The sequence below is a fragment of the Dendrobates tinctorius genome, unplaced genomic scaffold (genome assembly GCF_039654945.1).
Source record: "Dendrobates tinctorius isolate UK_male_01 unplaced genomic scaffold, ASM3965494v1 ptg000202l, whole genome shotgun sequence".
NCBI lineage: Eukaryota > Metazoa > Chordata > Amphibia > Anura > Dendrobatidae > Dendrobates > Dendrobates tinctorius.
The window spans coordinates 4504591-4527657 of record NW_027361869.1 but is presented as its reverse complement, the minus strand read 5'-3'; the positions used below and the strand labels follow the sequence as shown (position 1 = coordinate 4527657).

At 43.7% G+C, this 23067-nt stretch overlaps 1 protein-coding gene and 1 long non-coding RNA gene across 20 annotated transcripts in view; both read right to left on the bottom strand.

The window, feature by feature from the left end:
- LOC141057112 (uncharacterized) overlaps nt 1–23067 on the bottom strand; it is a 401445-nt gene that overhangs the window by 305330 nt on the left and 73048 nt on the right. The gene's annotated exons all lie outside the window — the stretch shown is intronic.
- LOC141057113 (uncharacterized) overlaps nt 14443–23067 on the bottom strand; it is a 40952-nt gene continuing 32327 nt past the window's right edge. For 17 of the 19 annotated variants that reach the window (XR_012221974.1, XR_012221990.1, XR_012221984.1 and 14 more), the window contains one exon: nt 17478–23067. This exon is cut by the window's right edge. This is a non-coding gene — a long non-coding RNA (uncharacterized lncRNA). Of the gene's footprint in view, nt 17201–17477 lie in introns of those variants that run through there. The other 2 variants (XR_012221986.1, XR_012221991.1) reach the window with 2 other exon arrangements.

Below are 23067 nucleotides of genomic sequence, written 5' to 3'. Positions count from 1 at the left end.
GTAATACAAATACTGAGAATTACACCCAGTATGTATATATATATATATATATATATATATATATATATATATATATATAATATATAATATAATCTGTATTATACTGAATATCTACACTGCACAGTACCACTTCTCTTGTCCTGTATACTAGGTGTAATTCTCAGTATCAGCGCTGTGATTTCATCTCCCGAGATCTTGGTGCTAAGATTTCCATCTGCACATGCACCGGCAGCCCTTTCCCATAGTCCACTACACAGTAAGCCATGTAAATGCGGGGACTCTGGGCTTTCACAAAATGTTGGCAGAGCCCCCACACTACCGAACACCCGTAAGGGTGCACATTGGAACACCCCTCATCCTAGCCTGTGGCCTGCAGCATCGCCCCACTCCTGCCTCCTTCAGCAGCGACCCTGGGACCCCGCTTCACCACAACCACCCCCGGAAAGCAATAAGACGCATGGATTATAAGAAGCATCACCATTTTATAAAAAAAAAGTTTTTTTCCTATTTTTCTCCTCCAAATTTGGGGTGCGTCTTATAATCTGCTGCATCTTATAATCTGCAAAATACGGTATATACACTGCACAGTACCACTTCTCCTGTCCTGTATTCTGGGTGTAATCCTCAGTACCTGTATTATTCTGTATATATACACTGCACAGTACCACACCTCTCCTGTCCTGTATTCTGGGTGTAATCCTCAGTACCTGTATTATTCTGTATATATACACTGCACAGGACCCCACTTCTCCTGTCCTGTATTCTGGGTGTAATCCTCAGCACCTGTATTATTCTGTATATATACACTGCACAGTACCACTTCTCCTGTCCTGTATTCTGGGTGTAATCCTCAGCATCTGTATTATTCTGTATATATACATTGCACACAGGGGTGGATTAAGGGTAGTCAGGGCCCCGGGCTGTTCAGACTCTGTAGGCCCCCCGATCATGTGACGGGGTCGGGAAGTCACTAGTTTTCATGACGCATATGGTGCGTCAAGGGGCGGGAAGGGGTTAAATACTGAGGTAAAGAAACTCTGCAAATACGCAACGTGTGCACGAGGCCTCACAAATACTGAGGTAAAAAACACCAAATGCTCAGTGGGTCCATGAGGCCTTATAAACACTGAGGTAAAAACTCACCAAATACTCAGCATGTGCACGAGGCCTTATAAATACTGAGGTAAAAACTCACCAAATACTCAGCGTGTGCACAAGGCCTTATAAATACTGAGGTAAAACCTCACCAAATACTCAGCATGTGCACAAGGCCTTATAAATACTGAAGTAAAAACTCACCAAATACTCAGCGTGTGCACAAGGCCTTATAAATACTGAGGTAAAAACTCACCAAATACTCAGCGTGTGCACGAGGCCTTACAAATACTGGAAGGCTTCCACCCAACATCTAGTCTTGACTCACCTGTACCAACCAGCTAATAGTCTGCAATCACCTGCTGACCTGGACCCATGACCTGTCAGACAAGTTACTTCACATGAATCACACAGAGGCTTCTGCTTCATGAACTTCCCCAGATAGAAGAAGCAGCCTCCAATGTGCAGCCTGTGGCCGGATACACAGGAAGAGATGCTCCTCGTCACATGCTGTGCCCAACATGGCAGCAGAGGGGTTAACGCCACAGACAAGTCGCCGTCTCCCTCACACACTGGACACGACACTGCATCTGGCGACAAACAAGCGCACAATGCGCAATGTTAGTCATGTCCCAGATGTTCAGCATGTGGAGGACCAAGGGGGGACAAAAAAGACCCCAGGATTGGAACAGGAGCATGGGAAAGTGGATGGCGGTCGGAGGGGTAGGGTTTATATAGGGATAGGAGTAAGTAAATATATATATACACAGACACATATTACTACATGCAGGCAGCGCACGCATGCACAATCCTCAGGTTGTATAACTTTCTACTGGTCAAAACATTTCTCTCAGTAGGCCAAGAAAGAAATGTGGCAGGAATAAAGTACACCTCATAGTAACTTATGTGTGAGGCAGAGGCGACAAGACCCGCCATCTCGTGCCCACCTTACTAGAGGTGCCCACTGCCCACATATAACAAAGTTGATGGAAACAGATGACAGCCACTATGATGATTGGTTACCGGCCGCCTGACCACACCCATTTCACAACTAGTCACACCCATGTCCATGCCCCAACCACACCCATTTAGCACTGCTGATCACACTGACTGGTACTGAGGACACAGTGGCTGGCATTATGGGCACAGTGGCTGGTATTGTGGGTACATTGACTGGTACGGAGGAAAAGAAAGAAAGAACAGAGAGAAAGAAAAAAGAAAAAGAGAAAGAAAGAACAGAGAGAAAGAAAGAAGAAACAGAGAGAGAAAGGAAAAAAGAACAGAGAGCAAGAAAGAGGGGACAGAAAAGAAGAACAGAGAGAGAAAAAAAGAAAGAGAAGAAAGAAAGAAAGAAAGAGCAGAGAGGAAGAGAGAAAGAAAGAGGGGAAAGAAAGAGCAGAGAGAGAAAGAAAGAATGAAAGAAAGAAAGAAAGAAAGAAAGAAAGAAGGGAAAGAAAGAACAGAGAGAGAAAAAAAGAAAGAAAGAACAGCGAGGGAGAGAGAAAGAAAGAGGGGAAAGAAGGAAAAAAGAGAGAAAGAAAGAGAAAGAAAGAGGTGAAAGAAAGAACAAAGAGGGAAAAAAGAAAGAAAGAAAAGAGAGGGAGAGAGAAACAAAGAGGGGAAAGAAAGAACAGAAAGTGAAAGAAAGAAAGAACAGAGAAAGAAAGAAAGAAAGAAAGAAAGAAAGAAAGATTCTATAAAGATACTATACCAGCCCGGCTCACATTGTAGTGCCCACCTGAGCCTCCTGGTGCAGGACATATTATGATCCACTCACATGGCCGACATCCCCGAGTCAAAGGCGATCCCGCTGTCCGCGCTGTCGGAGGAGGATATGGTGATGATCTGAAGCATTCCCTGAAGTGCTTCCATGGTTCCATAACAATCTCCTCTGGTCAGCTTCCAGCACGTCACTTCTGATGGAATGTCACATGCGAGTTTTCTAGTGCTCCTCGGGGCTCCACCGTATACTCCTGTGTCCGCGGGAAAAGTAAGCTCTCGGTCGGGGCAGTGGGGCAGACACTCAAAATCTGGGATGGTTGGGAGGTATGAATGCTCCCCATCATACACCTTGTACATGCATGGCTCCGCACACCTCATTCACACACTGTCCCGCTTTGTATGCCTCGTACACACGGCTTCGCTCTGTACACCTCGCACACACACGGCTCCACTCAGTACACACATGGCTCCGCTCCGTAAACCTCGTACACATGCGGCTCAGCTCCGTGCACCTTATACAGACGCGGCCACGCTCTGTACACCTTGTACACACATAGCTCTGCTCTGCAAACCTTGTACACATGCGGCATTGCTCCATACACCTCGTACACACGCGGCTCCGCTCCGTAAACACATGGCTCAGCTTTGTACACACAGGGCTCCGTTCCGTACACCTCGTACATACGCGGCTCCGCTCAGTACCCCTCATACACATGCGGCTTCACTCCGTACACCTCGTACACACATGCCGCTCCGCTCCGTACACCTCGTACACACACGTGGCTCCGCTCCGTACAAACGTGGCTCCGCTCCGTACACCTCGTACACACGCGGCTTCGCTCCGTACACCTCGTACACACACGTGGCTCCGCTCTGTGCACCTCACACACGTGCAGCCCTGCTCCGTACACCTCGCACACGTGCAGCTCAGCTCTGTACACACAGGGCTCCGTTCCGTACACCTCGTACACATACGCGGCTTCGCTCCGTACACACATGCAGCTCCACTCCGTATACCTCGTACACACATGCGGCTCCGCTCCGTACACCTCGCACACGCACACCTCAGCTCTGCACATACAGGGCTTTGCTCCATACAACTCGCAAACCTCGCCCGTGCGGCTCCGCTCCATACACCGTGCGCGGCTCCGCTCCGTACACCTCGTACACACATGACTCCGCTCCACACACCTCGTACACACATGGCTCCGCTCCGTACACCTCGCACATTCGCGGCTCCGCTCTGTACACCTCGCACATTCGCAGCTCCGCTCCGTACACCTCGTACGCACATGGCTCCGCTCCATACACCTTGCACATTCGCAGTTCTGCTCCGTACACCTCGCACACACACGCAGCTACATCCACCCTGTAAACCCCTCCTGACCCCACACATGCTTCCCTGTTGTGAGTTCATTTTCCCCTTCACCGTCGATGTCTGATGAACTCCCTCTTCTGGTGAAGGAAGGTAGTGAGGCTGATTACCAAACACCTGATCTGGTAGATGATGACTGGGTAACAGGAAATTCTGACTGGATATAAGGCAGCCGACGTCCTTCTGAGTCGCTGGTGATTTCTCTGCTGGATTCTTGGAGACCAGTCTGATTCCTGCTTCCCAAAGATAAGTTTTTGCTCTGCTATTGAACTTATTAGTTTTGTTTTGTTTACCTTGTTTTTTGGAGTTCAGCCATCCCCGGTCGGTGGGATTTCCTGTTCCCTCTGGTCTTGACGATTCTATGTCATTAGCCATTCAGGTTGATCGGCGTTTACGTGAACGCAGCACTGCACGAGAGGTGTTGACACCTGTTGAACAAATGTCTGAACCTATGCAATGTGATAGAGTTTTGTCCAGGGAGCAACGTCAGGAGTTCAGAAGGCGTAATAAGCTGTGTTTTTTTTGTGGAGATGCCTCGCATATTATTTCTGTCTGTCCTAAACGAGAGAAACGTTTTGCACACACGGTTTCTGTGGGTGGTGTTCAACCTAAGTTTCTTCTGGCAATTACTCTGATCTGCTCCCTGTCCACATTTTCCGCCAAAGCTTTTGTGGATTCGGGAGCAGCCCTGAATCTAATGGACTTGGACTTTGCTAAACATTGTGGATTTCCGATGACACCTCTGCGGACGCCTTTCCCTTTGAGGGGTATTGATGCTACTCCTTTGGTGAAAAATAAACCTCAGTTTTGGACCCAGGTGGTAATGCGGGTCGCCCCAGACCATCAGGAAAATTGCAGATTTTTGGTGTTGCGTAATTTGCACAATACCATTGTTCTGGGGTTTCCCTGATTGCAAATTCATAATCCAGTTTTGGATTGGAAATCTGTGTCTGTGGTGAGTTGGGGTTGTCGGTGTGCCCTTAGTGAGGCTCCGGTTTTTTCCACCTCTCCTCTGTTGCATGATGTTCCTGACTATTTGGCGGACTTTTATGATGTATTTAGTGAGAATGAGTCTGCGTCTTTGCCTCCTCATAGGAGTTATGACTGTGCAATTGAGCTGAGCCCTGGGTGTAAATTTCCCAAGGGTCGACTTTTCAATTTATCTGTACCCGAGCACGAGGCTATGCGATCCTATATTAAGGAGTCGTTGGAGAAGGGTCATATTAGACCATCCTCTTCACTAGAGTTGAGCGATACCATCCGATACTTCAAAGTATCGTATCGGATGGTATCGGCCGATCTTTAAAAAAAGTATCGGTATCGCCGATTCCGATACCGGAAGTCCCATTCAAGTCTATGGGACTTCCGGTATCGGAATAAGAAAAACCCTTTCCTGCCCTTGTACAGCCTCTCTGGGGTCTGTACGGGCCTTTCGGGGGGCTGTGCCGGCCTGCCAGGGGGTCTGTGCAGGCTCCGGCGGTCTGTGCCGGCCTGCCGGTGGTCTGTGCAGGCTCCGGGGGGCTGTGCCGGCCTGCCGGGGGGCTGTGCCGGCCTGCCGGGGGGCTGTGCCGGCCTGCCGGGGGACTGTGCAGGCTCCGGGGGGCTGTGCCGGCCTGCCGGGGGGCTGTGCCGGCCTGCCGGGGGGCTGTGCCGGCCTGCCGGTGGTCTGTGCAGGCATCGTCCGATGGGACTACAAGTCCCATCGGGCGATGCCTGCTACCATGACAGTGATTGACACATTAGCCAATGATGGGACAGTAGTAGTCCCATCATCCGGCTAATGTGTTAAATGTAAAAAAAAAAAAAAAAAAAAAAAAAAAAATTACATGCTACATACATACAACATGCATACTACATACATGCTACATTCATACTACATACATGCTACATTCATACTACATGCAACATACATACTACATATATACTACATGCATGCTACATACATACTGCATACTACATGCTACATACATACTACATATATACTACATGCATGCTACATACATACTACATGCTACATACATACCACATACATACTACATATATACTACATGCATGCTACATACATACTACATATATACTACATGCATGCTACATACATACTACATGCTACATACATACTACATACATACTACATACATGCTACATACATACTACATGCATGCTACATACATACTACATGCTACATACATACCACATACATGCTACATATATACTACATGCATGCTACATACATACTACATATATACTACATGCATGCTACATACATACTGCATGCTACATGCATGCTACATACATACTACATACATACTACATGCTACATACATACCACATATATACTACATACATACAATACATTCATACAATACATACATAGACATACAGTACATATAACATAGAGTAACATACTTACCAATACTTGTCACATTGTTCCCCGAAGCCATTGTCGCCTACGGAATAAATATTAACATAACAAACCACAAAAATACTCACCCACGATCCGAAGCAGTCCACGAGTGTGTCCCACGACGATCTTGGGTAGAGAACTGCAGCATCAGCTGTTGCTGCCGTTCTCTACGGGCTGCAGGAATCCAATGACGGAAGGTAGGTATCCTTCCGCACTGTATTCCTCCGCCACTTAAAAAAAAAAAAAGTCCCTAGTCTCACTTTATGCCATTGCTGTGTGGGAATTTCCCACACAGCAATGGCATAAAGTGAGACTAGGGACTTTTTTTTTTTTAAGTGGCGGAGGAATACAGTGCGGAAGGATACCTACCTTCCTTCATTGGATTCCTGCAGCCCGTAGAGAACGGCAGCATCATCGGATGCTGCAGTTCTCTACCCAAGATCGTCGTGGGACACACTCGTGGACTGCTTCGGATCGTGGGTGAGTATTTTTGTGGTTTGTTATGTTAATATTTATTCCGGAAAGACAATGGCTTCGGGGAACAATGTGACAAGTATTGGTAAGTATGTTACTCTATGTTATATGTACTGTATGTCTATGTATGTATTGTATGAATGTATTGTATGTATGTAGTATATATGTGGTATGTATGTAGCATGTAGTATGTATGTAGTATGTATGTAGCATGCATGTAGCATGTAGTATGTATGTAGCATGCATGTAGTATATATGTAGTATGTATGTAGCATGCATGTAGTATATATGTAGCATGTATGTAGTATGTATGTGGTATGTATGTAGCATGTAGTATGTATGTAGCATGCATGTAGTATGTATGTAGTATATATGTGGTATGTATGTAGTATGTATGTAGTATATATGTAGTATGTATGTAGTATATATGTAGTATGTATGTAGCATGTAGTATGTATGTAGCATGCATGTAGTATATATGTAGTATGTATGTAGCATGCATGTAGTATGTATGTAGTATGTATGTAGTATGTATGTAGCATGCATGTAGTATGTATGTAGTATGTATGTAGCATGTATGTAGTATGTATGTGGTATGTATGTAGCATGTAGTATATATGTAGCATGTATGTAGTATGTATGTGGTATGTATGTAGCATGTAGTATATATGTAGCATGCATGTAGTATGTATGTGGTATGTATGTAGCATGTAGTATATATGTAGCATGCATGTAGTATGTATGTAGTATGTATGTAGTATGTATGTAGCATGCAGTATGTATGTAGTATGTATGTAGTATATATGTAGTATGTATGTAGCATGCATGTAGTATGTATGTAGCATGTATGTAGTATGTATGTAGTATATATGTAGTATGTATGTAGCATGTAGTATGTATGTAGTATTTTTTTTTTTTTAACATTTAACACATTAGCCGGATGATGGGACTACTACTGTCCCATCATTGGCTAATGTGTCAATCACTGTCATGGTAGCAGGCATCGCCCGATGGGACTTGTAGTCCCATCGGACGATGCTTGCACAGACCCCCGGACATCAGCACAGCCCCCCGGCAGGCCGGTACAGACCCCCACAGGGTGCACAGACCACCGGCAGGCCGGCACAGCCCCCCGGCAGGCCGGTACAGACCCCGGGCAGTCCACACAGCCCCCCGGCAGGCCGGCAGAGACCCCCGGAAGGCCCGAAATGACGGCGCATCATGATGCGCACACACCGCGCATCATGATGACGTCAGGCCGTCAATCAACTGAACTTCCGATTCCGATGCCGAATTCCGATATTGAAAAAATATCGGAAGTCGGTATCGGAATTCCGATACAGCAAGTATCGGCCGATACCCGATACTTGCGGTATCGGAATGCTCAACACTACTCTTCACCCTTAGGTGCTGGGTTTTTTTTGTGGCTAAGAAAGATGGGTCATTAAGGCCTTGTATTGACTATCGTTCCCTCAACAAAATTACTATTAAATATCAGTATCCGTTACCCCTGATTTCGGATCTATTCTCCAGAGTTAAAGGTGCTTGCTGGTTTACAAAGCTTGGGGGCGTTTAATCTTATCCGCATTAAGCATGGGGATGAATGGAAGACGGCGTTTAATACTCCGGAGGGACATTTTGAGTACCTGGTGATGCCTTTTGGGCTCACTAATGCCCCTTCTGTCTTCCAGTGCTTCATGAATGATATTTTCCGAGACTTTGTGGATAAATTTTTGATCATCTATCTGGATGATATTTTGATCTTCTCCAAGGATTGGGATTCTCATGTGGAACATGTTCGGACTGTGTTCCAGATTTTGATGGAGAATTCCCTGTATGTCAAGGGATCGAAATGCCTTTTTGGTGTACAGAGGATTTCATTTTTGGGATTTATTTTGTCTCCGTCAACTATTGAAATGGACCCGGCCAAGGTACAGGCCATTTATGATTGGATTCAGCCCACTTCTTTGAAGGCCCTCCAGAAGTTTTTGGGTTTTGCTCATTTTTATCGGAAATTTATAGCTAATTTTTCTGGTATTGCCAAACCATTGACCGATTTGACTAAGAAGGGTGCTGATGTGTTGAATTGGTCTCCGGAGGCTGTTTCTTCCTTTCAGGAGCTGAAGCAAAGATTCACTTCTACCCCGGTTTTGCGGCAACCTGATGTCTCACTCCCGTTCCAGGTAGAGGTGGACGCTTCTGAGATTGGTGCAGGAGCTGTTTTGTCCCAAAAGGATCCTGTAACATCTAAAATGAATCCCTGTGCTTTGTTTTCCCGAAAGTTCTCTCCATCTGAACGTAACTATGATGTGGGGAATCGGGAACTGTTAGCCATGAAATGGGCATTTGAGGAGTGGAGACATTGGTTGGAGGGAGCTAAACACCAAGTCGTGGTCCTCACTGACCACAAGAATTTGATTTACCTGGAGTCGGCCAAACGCTTGAACCCTAGACAGGCTAGGTGGGCCTTGTTTTTTACACGTTTTGATTTTGTGGTCTCTTTTCTTCCTGGCACTAAGAATGTCAAGGCAGACGCCCTCTCTAGGAGCTTCTTTGCTGATTCTCCTGTGGTGACCAAGCCTGCTACCATCTTAGGCGAAGGAGTAGTTCTTTCTGCCATGTCGCCCGATTTTAGACGTGCTCTGGAAGAGTTCCAGGAGGACAAACCTGAGCGTTGTCCCAGTGGAAAGTTGTATGTTCCTGACCAGTGGAAGAAGAGAGTGATGTCTGAAGTTCATTGCTCTGCATTGGCTGGTTATCCAGGTATTTTTGGTACAAGAGATCTGGTGAGTCGGTCTTTTTGGTGGCCCGCCTTGTCTCGTGATGTCAGGAATTTTGTGCAGTCCTGTGGGACTTGCTCCCGGTCTAAACCTTGTTCTCGCTCTAGTGGGTTGTTGATGCCTTTGCCGGTCCCCAGGAGGCCATGGACCCATATTTCAATAGATTTCATCTCTGATATGCCTGTCTCTCAGAGAATGACTGTTATTTGGGTGATTTGTGATAGGTTCTCTAAGATGGTTCATCTTGTACCACTCCCTAAGTTGCCATCTTCCTCTGAGTTGGTGCCCCTGTTTTTGCAACAGGTGGTTCGCTTGCACGGGATTCCTGAGAACATTGTATCTGACAGAGGAGTTCAATTTGTGTCTAGATTTTGGAGGACTTTCTGTTCCAAGCTGGGAATTCAGTTGTCCTTCTCCTCTGCTTTTCACCCTCAGACCAATGGGCAGACGGAGAGAACAAACCAGACCTTGGAGTCGTATTTGAGATGTTTTATTTCCGCTGATCAGGATGATTGGGTTTCATTTCTGCCCTTGGCCGAATTTGCGTTAAATAATAGAGCTAGTTCTGCCACTTTGATGTCACCTTTTTTTTGTAACTTTGGGTTTCATCCTCGATTTTCTTCAGGGCAGGTGAAGCCTTCTGCCTGCCCAGGTGTTGACACTGTGGTGGAGAGAATGCACCAGATCTGGGACCAAGTGGTGGATAAGTTATCTCTCTCCCAGGAAAAGGCCCAGCGGTTTTCCAACCGACACAGGACCATTGGTCCCCAGTTTAAGGTTGGTGATATGGTTTGGTTATCATCAAAAAATATCGCTATGAAGGTGGCTTCTCCTAAGTTTAAGCCTAGATTTATTGGACCTTACAAGATTTTGGAGATTATTAATCCGGTCTCTTTTCGGTTGGCTCTTCCTGTCACATTTAAAATTCATAATGTGTTTCATAAGTCCTTGTTGAAGAGGTTTGTTGAACCAGTTGTTCCTGGGGTGGCACCTCCAGACCCTGTATTAGTTGAAGGTAACATGGAATATGAGGTAGAGAAGATACTGGATTCCCGTCTGGCTAGACGGAGACTCCAGTATTTGGTTAAGTGGAAGGGTTATGGTCAGGAGGATAATTCCTGGGTCTCTGCCTCTGATATTCATGCCAAAAGATTGGTGCGTGCCTTTCATCGGGCTCACCCTGATTGCCCTGGTGGCGTGGATGAGGGTTCGGTGACCCCTCCTCAAGGGGGAGGTACTGTTGTGAGTTCATTTTCCCCTTCACCATTGAGGTCTGATGAACTCCCTCTTCTGGTGAAGGAAGGTAGTGAGGCTGATTACAAAGCACCTGAGCAGAATGATGATGACTGGATGACAGGGATTGCTGACTGGATATAAGGCAGCCGACGCCTTTCTGCCTTGCGGGTGATTACTCTGAGGGATTCTTGGAGACCAGTCTGATTCCTGCTCCTCAAAAGCTAAGTTTTCTGCTCTACTTTTTGCATTTGTGTTTTGGTTTTGTTTTGCCTTGTTTTTCTGGATTTCTGCCTTTCCCTGCTGAGTGAGCTGAATTCCTTTTTGCTTCAGATAATACCTGAGTAGAGATATAGTCTTTTTGAAGCCTTGCGTCTTCAGGGCTTTTTTCCCTATCAGTCTGTTGGCTCTTGTTTTTGAGAGGGTTTTGGCGGATTGCAGACAGCAGCTTTTCTATTCTGTCCTATTTAGTTAGCTTGGGCCCCATCATTTGCTCAGCCTATCTTTCTATCTGTGTGAGTGTTTTTTCATCTAGCTTCACCGTCATTATATGTTGGGGGCTGCCTATTGCTTTGGGGTCTGCTCTGGGGCAGTTTAGATTTCCCTTTCTGTCTTTAGGCTATGCAGTTCTCCGGCTGTGATCGAGGGGTCTAGTGCACCGTAGGAACCTCCCATGGCTACTGCTAGTTGTTGTTGTTAGGTTCAGGGGTCTGCAATCTGATAGCTGCCAACTTCTCTGGTTTTCTGGACTTATCTAGTATTTCTGTTTTTGCCTCCTACGGTGACTCATTCATAACAGGCTGCAAGGTGAGAAAAAACCTAACCAGGGGACTGAGGATAAAGGAAGTCAGGGGGTGGTCCTGACATGAAGTATCGCAGTACAGACGAGGCCCTGGGGAAACACATACAGAGTTGAAGACGATACCTGACAAGAAAAATTACTGTTGGTGTACGGGCCTAAGGCGGCCACAGTGACCGAGCTGACAGGACCGTTGTTAAGTAAAAAGGGACGGTACATGTATTTACGTCCCTGGTGATAAGTACGGTGTGTGTGTAATGGAGCCTTGACACGGAGGGCCGTGAAAAGAATTTGCGGTGTATCGTGAGGGCCGACAGTCGGACAGCGGGAAATAAACTTGGACCTGTTGCACCCGAAATCTGCATCCATCTTTTATCTGTGCGTCACTGCGTGGTATACGGAGGGACCACCCCACCCCAGCCCGGCCTACCGACCCTACATATACACTGCACATTACCACTTCTCCTGTCCTGTATTCTGGGTGTAATCCTCAGTACCTGTATTATTCTGTATACACTGCACAGTACCCCACTTCTCCTGTCCTGTATTCTGGGTGTAATCCTCAGTACCTGTATTATTCTGTATATATACACTGCACAGTGCCACACTTCTCCTGTCCTGTATTCTGGGTGTAATCCTCAGCACCTGTATTATTCTGTATATATACACTGCACAGTACCACACTTCTCCTGTCCTGTATTCTGGGTGTAATCCTCAGTACCTGTATTATTCTGTATATATACACTGCATAGTACCCCACTTCTCCTGTCCTGTATTCTGGGTGTAATCCTCAGTACCTGTATTATTCTGTATATATACACTGCACAGTACCCCACTTCTCCTGTCCTGTATTCTGGGTGTAATCCTCAGTACATGTATTATTCTGAATATATACACTGCACAGTACCCCAGTTCTCCTGTCCTGTATTCTGGGTGTAATCCTCAGTACTTGTATTATTCTGTATATATACACTGCACAGTACCCCACTTCTCCTGTCCTGTATTCTGGGTGTAATCCTCAGTACCTGTATTATTCTGAATATATAGACTGCACAGCAAACCACTTCTCCTGTCCTGTATTCTGGTTGCAATCCTCAGTACCTGTATTATTCTGAATACATAGACTGCACAGTGCACCACTTCTCCTGTCCTGTAGTCTGTGTGTAATCCTCAGTACCTGTATTATTCTGTATATATACACTGCACAGTACCCCACTTCTCCTGTCCTGTATTCTGGGTGTAATCCTCAGTACCTGTATTATTCTGAATATATACACTGCACAGTACCCCACTTCTCCTGTCCTGTATTCTGGGTGTAATCCTCAGTACCTGTATTATTCTATATATATATACACTGCACAGTACCCCACTTCTCCTGTCCTGTATTCTGGGTGTAATCCTCAGTACCTGTATTATTCTGTATATATACTCTACACAGTACCCCACTTCTCCTGTCCTGTATTCTTTGTGTAATCCTCAGTATCTGTATTATTCTGTATATATACACTGCACAGTACCCCACTTCTCCTGTCATGTATTCTTTGTGTAATCCTCAGTATCTGTATTATTCTGTATATATACACTGCACAGTACCACACTTCTCCTGTCCTGTATTCTGGGTGTAATCCTCAGTACCTGTATTATTCTGTATATATACACTGCACAGTACCCCACTTCTCCTGTCCTGTATTCTGGGTGTAATCCTCAGTACCTGTATTATTCTGTATATATATACACTGCACAGTACCACACTTCTCCTGTCCTGTATTCTGGGTGTAATCCTCAGTACCTGTATTATTCTGTATATATACACTGCACAGTACCCCACTTCTCCTGTCCTGTATTCTGGGTGTAATCCTCAGTACCTGTATTATTCTGTATATATACACTGCACAGTACCACACTTCTCCTGTCCTGTATTCTGGGTATAATCCTCAGTACTTGTATTATTCTGTATATATACACTGCACAGTACCCCACTTCTCCTGTCCTGTATTCTGGGTGTATTCCTCAGTACCTGTATTATTCTGTATATATACACTGCACAGTACCCCACTTCTCCTGTCCTGTATTCTTTGTGTAATCCTCAGTACCTGTATTATTCTGTATATATACACTGCACAGTACCCCACTTCTCCTGTCCTGTATTCTGGGTGTATTCCTCAGTACCTGTATTATTCTGTATATATACACTGCACAGTACCCCACTTCTCCTGTCCTGTATTCTGGGTGTAATCCTCAGTACCTGTATTATTCTGAATATATACACTGCACAGTACCCCACTTCTCCTGTCCTGTATTCTGGGTGTATTCCTCAGTACCTGTATTATTCTGAATATATACACTGCACAGTACCACCTCTCCTGTCCTGTATTCTGGGTGTATTCCTCAGTACCTGTATTATTCTGTATATATACACTGTACAGTACCCCACTTCTCCTGTCCTGTATTCTGGGTGTAATCCTCAGTACCTGTATTATTCTGTATATATACACTGCACAGTACCCCACTTCTCCTGTCCTGTATTCTGGGTGTAATCCTCAGTACCTGTATTATTCTGTATATATACACTGCACAGTACCCCACTTCTCCTGTCCTGTATTCTGGGTGTAATCCTCAGTACCTGTATTATTCTGTATATATACACTGCACAGTACCCCACTTCTCCTGTCCTGTATTCTGGGTGTAATCCTCAGTACCTGTATTATTCTGTATATATACTCTACACAGTACCCCACTTCTCCTGTCCTGTATTCTTTGTGTAATCCTCAGTATCTGTATTATTCTGTATATATACACTGCACAGTACCCCACTTCTCCTGTCATGTATTCTTTGTGTAATCCTCAGTATCTGTATTATTCTGTATATATACACTGCACAGAACCACACTTCTCCTGTCCTGTATTCTGGGTGTAATCCTCAGTACCTGTATTATTCTGTATATATACACTGCACAGTACCCCACTTCTCCTGTCCTGTATTCTGGGTGTAATCCTCAGTACCTGTATTATTCTGTATATATACACTACACAGTACCCCACTTCTCCTGTCCTGTATTCTGGGTGTAATCCTCAGTACCTGTATTATTCTGTATATATACACTGCACAGTACCCCACTTCTCCTGTCCTGTATTCTGGGTGTAATCCTCAGTACCTGTATTATTCTGTATATATACACTGCACAGTACCCCACTTCTCCTGTCCTGTATTCTGGGTGTAATCCTCAGTACCTGTATTATTCTGTATATATACACTGCACAGTACCCCACTTCTCCTGTCCTGTATTCTGGGTGTATTCCTCAGTACTTGTATTATTCTGTATATATACACTGCACAGTACCCCACTTCTCCTGTCCTGTATTCTGGGTGTAATCCTCAGTACCTGTATTATTCTGTATATATACACTGCACAGTACCCCACTTCTCCTGTCCTGTATTCTGGGTGTATTCCTCAGTACCTGTATTATTCTGTATATATACACTGCACAGTACCCCACTTCTCCTGTCCTGTATTCTGGGTGTAATCCTCAGTACCTGTATTATTCTGAATATATACACTGCACAGTACCCCACTTCTTCTGTCCTGTATTCTGGGTGTAATCCTCAGTACCTGTATTATTCTGAATATATACACTGCACAGTACCCCACTTCTCCTGTCCTGTATTCTGTGTGTATTCCTCAGTACCTGTATTATTCTGAATATATACACTGCACAGTACCACCTCTCCTGTCCTGTATTCTGGGTGTAATCCTCAGTACCTGTATTATTCTATATATATATACACTGCACAGTACCCCACTTCTCCTGTCCTGTATTCTGGGTGTAATCCTCAGTACCTGTATTATTCTGTATATATACTCTACACAGTACCCCACTTCTCCTGTCCTGTATTCTTTGTGTAATCCTCAGTATCTGTATTATTCTGTATATATACACTGCACAGTACCCCACTTCTCCTGTCCTGTATTCTGGGTGTAATCCTCAGTATCTGTATTATTCTGTATATATACACTGCACAGTACCCCACCTCTCCTGTCCTGTATTCTGGGTGTAATCCTCAGTACCTGTATTATTCTGTATATATACACTGCACAGTACCACTTCTCCTGTCATGTATTCTTTGTGTAATCCTCAGTATTTGTATTATTCTGTATATATACACTGCACAGTACCACACTTCTCCTGTCCTGTATTCTGGGTGTAATCCTCAGTACCTGTATTATTCTGTATATATACACTGCACAGTACCCCACTTCTCCTGTCCTGTATTCTGGGTGTAATCCTCAGTACCTGTATTATTCTGTATATATACACTGCACAGTACCACACTTCTCCTGTCCTGTATTCTGGGTGTAATCCTCAGTATCTGTATTATTCTGTATATATACACTGCACAGTACCCCACTTCTCCTGTCCTGTATTCTGGGTGTAATCCTCAGAACCTGTATTATTCTGTATATATACACTGCACAGTACCACACTTCTCCTGTCCTGTATTCTGGGTGTAATCCTCAGTACCTGTATTATTCTGTATATATACACTGCACAGTACCCCACTTCTCCTGTCCTGTATTCTGGGTGTAATCCTCAGTACCTGTATTATTCTGTATATATACACTGCACAGTACCCCACTTCTCCTGTCCTGTATTCTGGGTGTAATCCTCAGTACCTGTATTATTCTGTATATATACACTGCACAGTACCCCGCTTCTCCTGTCCTGTATTCTGGGTGTAATCCTCAGTACCTGTATTATTCTGTATATATACACTGCACAGTACCCCACTTCTCCTGTCCTGTATTCTTTGTGTAATCCTCAGTACCTGTATTATTCTGTATATATACACTGCACAGTACCCCACTTCTCCTGTCCTGTATTCTGGGTGTATTCCTCAGTACCTGTATTATTCTGTATATATACACTGCACAGTACCCCACTTCTCCTGTCCTGTATTCTTTGTGTAATCCTCAGTACCTGTATTATTCTGTATATATACACTGCACAGTACCCCACTTCTCCTGTCCTGTATTCTGGGTGTATTCCTCAGTACCTGTATTATTCTGTATATATACACTGCACAGTACCCCACCTCTCCTGTCCTGTATTCTGGGTGTAATCCTCAGTACCTGTATTATTCTGAATATATACACTGCACAGTACCCCACTTCTCCTGTCCTGTATTCTGGGTGTAATCCTCAGTACCTGTATTATTCTGAATATATACACTGCACAGTACCCAACTTCTCCTGTCCTGTATTCTGGGTGTATTCCTCAGTACCTGTATTATTCTGAATATATACACTGCACAGTACCACCTCTCCTGTCCTGTATTCTGGGTGTATTCCTCAGTACCTGTATTATTCTGAATATATACACTGCACAGTACCCCACTTCTCCTGTCCTGTATTCTGGGTGTATTCCTCAGTACCTGTATTATTCTGTATATATACACTGCACAGTACCCCACTTCTCCTGTCCTGTATTCTGGGTGTAATCCTCAGTACCTGTATTATTCTGAATATATACACTGCACAGTACCACCTCTCCTGTCCTGTATTCTGGGTGTATTCCTCAGTACCTGTATTATTCTGAATATATACACTGCACAGTACCCCACTTCTCCTGTCCTGTATTCTGGGTGTAATCCTCAGTATTTGTATTATTCTGTATTTATACACTGCACAGTACCCCCCTTCTCCTGTCCTGTATTCTGGGTGTATTCCTCAGTACCTGTATTATTCTGTATATATACACTGCACAGTACCCCACTTCTCCTGTCCTGTATTCTGGGTGTAATCCTCAGTACCTGTATTATTCTGAATATATACACTGCACAGTACCACCTCTCCTGTCCTGTATTCTGGGTGTATTCCTCAGTACCTGTATTATTCTGAATATATACACTGCACAGTACCCCACCTCTCCTGTCCTGTATTCTGGGTGTAATCCTCAGTACCTGTATTATTCTGAATATATACACTGCACAGTACCCCACCTCTCCTGTCCTGTATTCTGGGTGTAATCCTCAGTACCTGTATTATTCTGTATATATACACTGCACAATACCCCACTTCTCCTGTCCTGTATTCTGGGTGTAATCCTCAGTAGATGTATTATTCTGTATATATACACTGCACAGTACCCCACTTCTCCTATCCTGTATTCTGGGTGTAATCCTCAGTACCTGTATAATTCTGTATATATACACTGCACAGTACCACTTCTCCTGTCATGTATTCTGGGTGTAATCCTCAGTACCTGTATAATTCTGTATATATACACTGCACAGTACCCCACCTCTCCTGTCCTGTATTCTGGGTATAATCCTCAGTACCTGTATTATTCTGTATTTATACACTGCACAGTACCCCACTTCTCCTGTCATTTATTCTGGGAGTAATCCTCAGTATCTGTATTATTCTGTATATATACACTGCACAGTACCCCACTTCTCCTGTCATTTATTCTGGGTGTAATCCTCAGTACCTGTATAATTCTGTATATATACACTGCACAGTACCACTTCTCCTGTCATGTATTCTGGGTGTAATCCTCAGTACCTGTATTATTCTGCATATATACACTGCACAGTACCCCACCTCTCCTGTCCTGTATTCTGGGTGTAATCCTCAGTACCTGTATTATTCTGTATTTATACACTGCACAGTACCCCACTTCTCCTGTCATTTATTCTGGGAGTAATCCTCAGTATCTGTATTATTCTGTATATATACACTGCACAGTACCCCACTTCTCCTGTCATTTATTCTGGGTGTAATCCTCAGTACCTGTATAATTCTTTATATATACACTGCACAGTACCCCACTTCTCCTGTCCTGTATTCTGGGTGTAATCCTCAGTACCTGTATTATTCTGTATATATATACTGCACAGTACCCCACTTCTCCTGTCCTGTATTCTGGGTGTAATCCTCAGTACCTGTATTATTCTGTATATATACACTGCACAGTACCCCACTTCTCCTGTCCTGTATTCTGGGTGTAATCCTCAGTACCTGTATAATTCTTTATATATACACTGCACAGTACCCCACTTCTCCTGTCCTGTATTCTGGGTATAATCCTCAGTACCTGTATTATTCTGTATATATATACTGCACAGTACCCCACTTCTCCTGTCCTGTATTCTGGGTGTAATCCTCAGTACTTGTATTATTCTGTATATATACACTGCACAGTACCACACTTCTCCTGTCCTGTATTCTGGGTATAATCCTCAGTACCTGTATTATTCTGTATATATACACTGCACAGTACCCCACTTCTCCTGTCCTGTATTCTGGGTGTAATCCTCAGTACCTGTATTATTCTGTATATATACACTGCACAGTACCACACTTCTCCTGTCCTGTATTCTGGGTATAATCCTCAGTACCTGTATTATTCTGTATATATACACTGCACAGTACCCCACTTCTCCTGTCCTGTATTCTGGGTGTAATCCTCAGTACTTGTATTATTCTGTATATATACACTGCACAGTACCCCACTTCTCCTGTCCTGTATTCTGGGTATAATCCTCAGTACCTGTATTATTCTGTATATATACACTGCACAGTACCCCACTTCTCCTGTCCTGTATTCTGGGTGCAATCCTCAGTACCTGTATAATTCTTTATATATACACTGTACAGTACCCCACTTCTCCTGTCCTGTATTCTGGGTATAATCCTCAGTACCTGTATTATTCTGTATATATATACCGCACAGTACCCCACTTCTCCTGTCCTGTATTCTGGGTGTAATCCTCAGTACTTGTATTATTCTGTATATATACACTGCACAGTACCACACTTCTCCTGTCCTGTATTCTGGGTATAATCCTCAGTACCTGTATTATTCTGTATATATACACTGCACAGTACCCCACTTCTCCTGTCCTGTATTCTGGGTGTAATCCTCAGTACCTGTATTATTCTGTATATATACACTGCACAGTACCACACTTCTCCTGTCCTGTATTCTGGGTATAATCCTCAGTACCTGTATTATTCTGTATATATACACTGCACAGTACCCCACTTCTCCTGTCCTGTATTCTGGGTGTAATCCTCAGTACTTGTATTATTCTGTATATATACACTGCACAGTACCCCACTTCTCCTGTCCTGTATTCTGGGTATAATCCTCAGTACTTGTATGATTCTGTATATATACACTGCACAGTACCCCACTTCTCCTGTCCTGTATTCTGTGTATAATCCTCAGTACTTGTATTATTCTGAATATATACACTGCACAGTACCCCACTTCTCCTGTCCTGTATTCTGGGTATCATCCTCAGTACCTGTATTATTCTGTATATATACACTGCACAGTACCCCACTTCATCTGTTCTGTATTCTGGGTGTAATCCTCAGTACTTGTATTATTCTGTATATATACACTGCACAGTACCACTTCTCCTGTCCTGTATTCTTTGTATAATCCTCAGTACTTGTATTATTCTGTATATATACACTGCACAGTACCACTTCTCCTGTCCTGTATTCTTTGTGTAATCCTCAGTATCTGTATTATTCTGTATATATACACTGTACAGTACCCCACTTCTCCTGTCCTGTATTCTGGGTGTAATCCTCAGTACCTGTATTATTCTATATATATACACTGCACAGTACACCACTTCTCCTGTCCTGTATTCTTTGTGTAATCCTCAGTACCTGTATTATTCTGTATATATACACTGTACAGTACCCCCCTTCTCCTGTCCTGTATTCTGGGTGTAATCCTCAGTACCTGTATTATTCTATATATATACACTGCACAGTACCCCACTTCTCCTGTCCTGTATTCTGGGTATAATCCTCAGTACCTGTATTATTCTATATATATACACTGCACAGTACCCCACTTCTCCTGTCCTGTATTCTGGGTGTAATCCTCAGTACCTGTATTATTCTGTATATATACACTGCACAGTACCACTTCTCCTGTCCTGTTTTCTGGGTGTAATCCTCAGTACCTGTATTATTCTATATATATACACTGCACAGTACCCCACTTCTCCTGTCCTGTATTCTGGGTATAATCCTCAGTACCTGTATTATTCTATATATATACACTGCACAGTACCCCACTTCTCCTGTCCTGTATTCTGGGTGTAATCCTCAGTACCTGTATTATTCTGTATATATACACTGCACAGTACCACTTCTCCTGTCCTGTTTTCTGGGTGTAATCCTCAGTACCTGTATTATTCTATATATATACACTGCACAGTACCCCACTTCTCCTGTCCTGTATTCTGGGTGTAATCCTCAGTACCTGTATTATTCTATATATATACACTGCACAGTACACCACTTCTCCTGTCCTGTATTCTGGGTGTAATCCTCAGTACATGTATTATTCTGTATATATACACTGCACAGTACCCCACTTCTCCTGTCCTGTATTCTGAGTGTAATCCTCAGTACCTGTATTATTCTGTATATATACACTGCACAGTACCCCACTTCTTCTGTCCTGTATTCTGGGTGTAATCCTCAGTACCTGTATTATTCTGAATATGTACACTGCACAGTACCCCACTTCTTCTGTCCTGTATTCTGGGTGTAATCCTCAGTACATGTATTATTCTGTATATATACACTGCACAGTACCCCACTTCTCCTGTCCTGTATTCTGGGTGTAATCCTCAGTACCTGTATTATTCTGTATATATACACTGCACAGTACCCCACTTCTCCTGTTCTGTATTCTGGGTGTAATCCTCAGTACCTGTATTATTCTGTATATATACACTGAACAGTACCACTTCTCCTGTCCTGTATTCTGGGTGTAATCCACAGTACCTGTATCATTCTGAATATATACACTGCACAGTACCACACTTCTCCTGTCCTGTATTCAGGGTATAATCCACAGTACCTGTATTATTCTGTATATATACACTGCACAGTACCCCACTTCTCCTGTCCTGTATTCTGGGTGTAATCCTCAGTACTTGTATTATTCTGTATATATACACTGCACAGTACCCCACTTCTCCTGTCCTGTATTCTGGGTATCATCCTCAGTACCTGTATTATTCTGTATATATACACTGCACAGTACCCCACTTCTCCTGTCCTGTATTCTGGGTGTAATCCTCAGTACTTGTATTATTCTGTATATATACACTGCACAGTACCCCACTTCTCCTGTCCTGTATTCTTTGTATAATCCTCAGTACTTGTATTATTCTGTATATATACACTGAACAGTACCACTTCTCCTGTCCTGTATTCTGGGTGTAATCCACAGTACCTGTATCATTCTGAATATATACACTGCACAGTACCACACTTCTCCTGTCCTGTATTCAGGGTATAATCCTCAGTACCTGTATTATTCTGTATATATACACTGCACAGTACCCCACTTCTCCTGTCCTGTATTCTGGGTGTAATCCTCAGTACTTGTATGATTCTGTATATATACACTGCACAGTACCCCACTTCTCCTGTCCTGTATTCTGTGTATAATCCTCAGTACTTATATTATTCTGTATATATACACTGCACAGTACACCACTTCTCCTGTCCTGTATTCTGGGTGTAATCCTCAGTACTTGTATTATTCTGTATATATACACTGCACAGTACACCACTTCTCCTGTCCTGTATTCTTTGTATAATCCTCAGTACTTGTATTATTCTGTATATATACACTGCACAGTACCACTTCTCCTGTCCTGTTTTCTGGGTGTAATCCTCAGTACCTGTATTATTCTGTATATATACACTGCACAGTACCCCATTTCTCCTGTCCTGTATTCTGGGTATCATCCTCAGTACCTGTATTATTCTGTATATATACACTGCATAGTACCCCACTTCTCCTGTCCTGTATTCTGGGTGTACTCCTCAGTACTTGTATTGTTCTGTATATATACACTGCACAGTACCCCACTTCTCCTGTCCTGTATTCTTTGTATAATCCTCAGTACTTGTATTATTCTGTATATATACACTGCACAGTACCACTTCTCCTGTCCTGTTTTCTGGGTGTAATCCTCAGTACCTGTATTATTCTATATATATACACTGCACAGTACACCACTTCTCCTGTCCTGTATTCTTTGTGTAATCCTCAGTATCTGTATTATTCTGTATATATACACTGCACAGTACCACTTCTCCTGTCCTGTATTCTGGGTATAATCCTCAGTATCTGT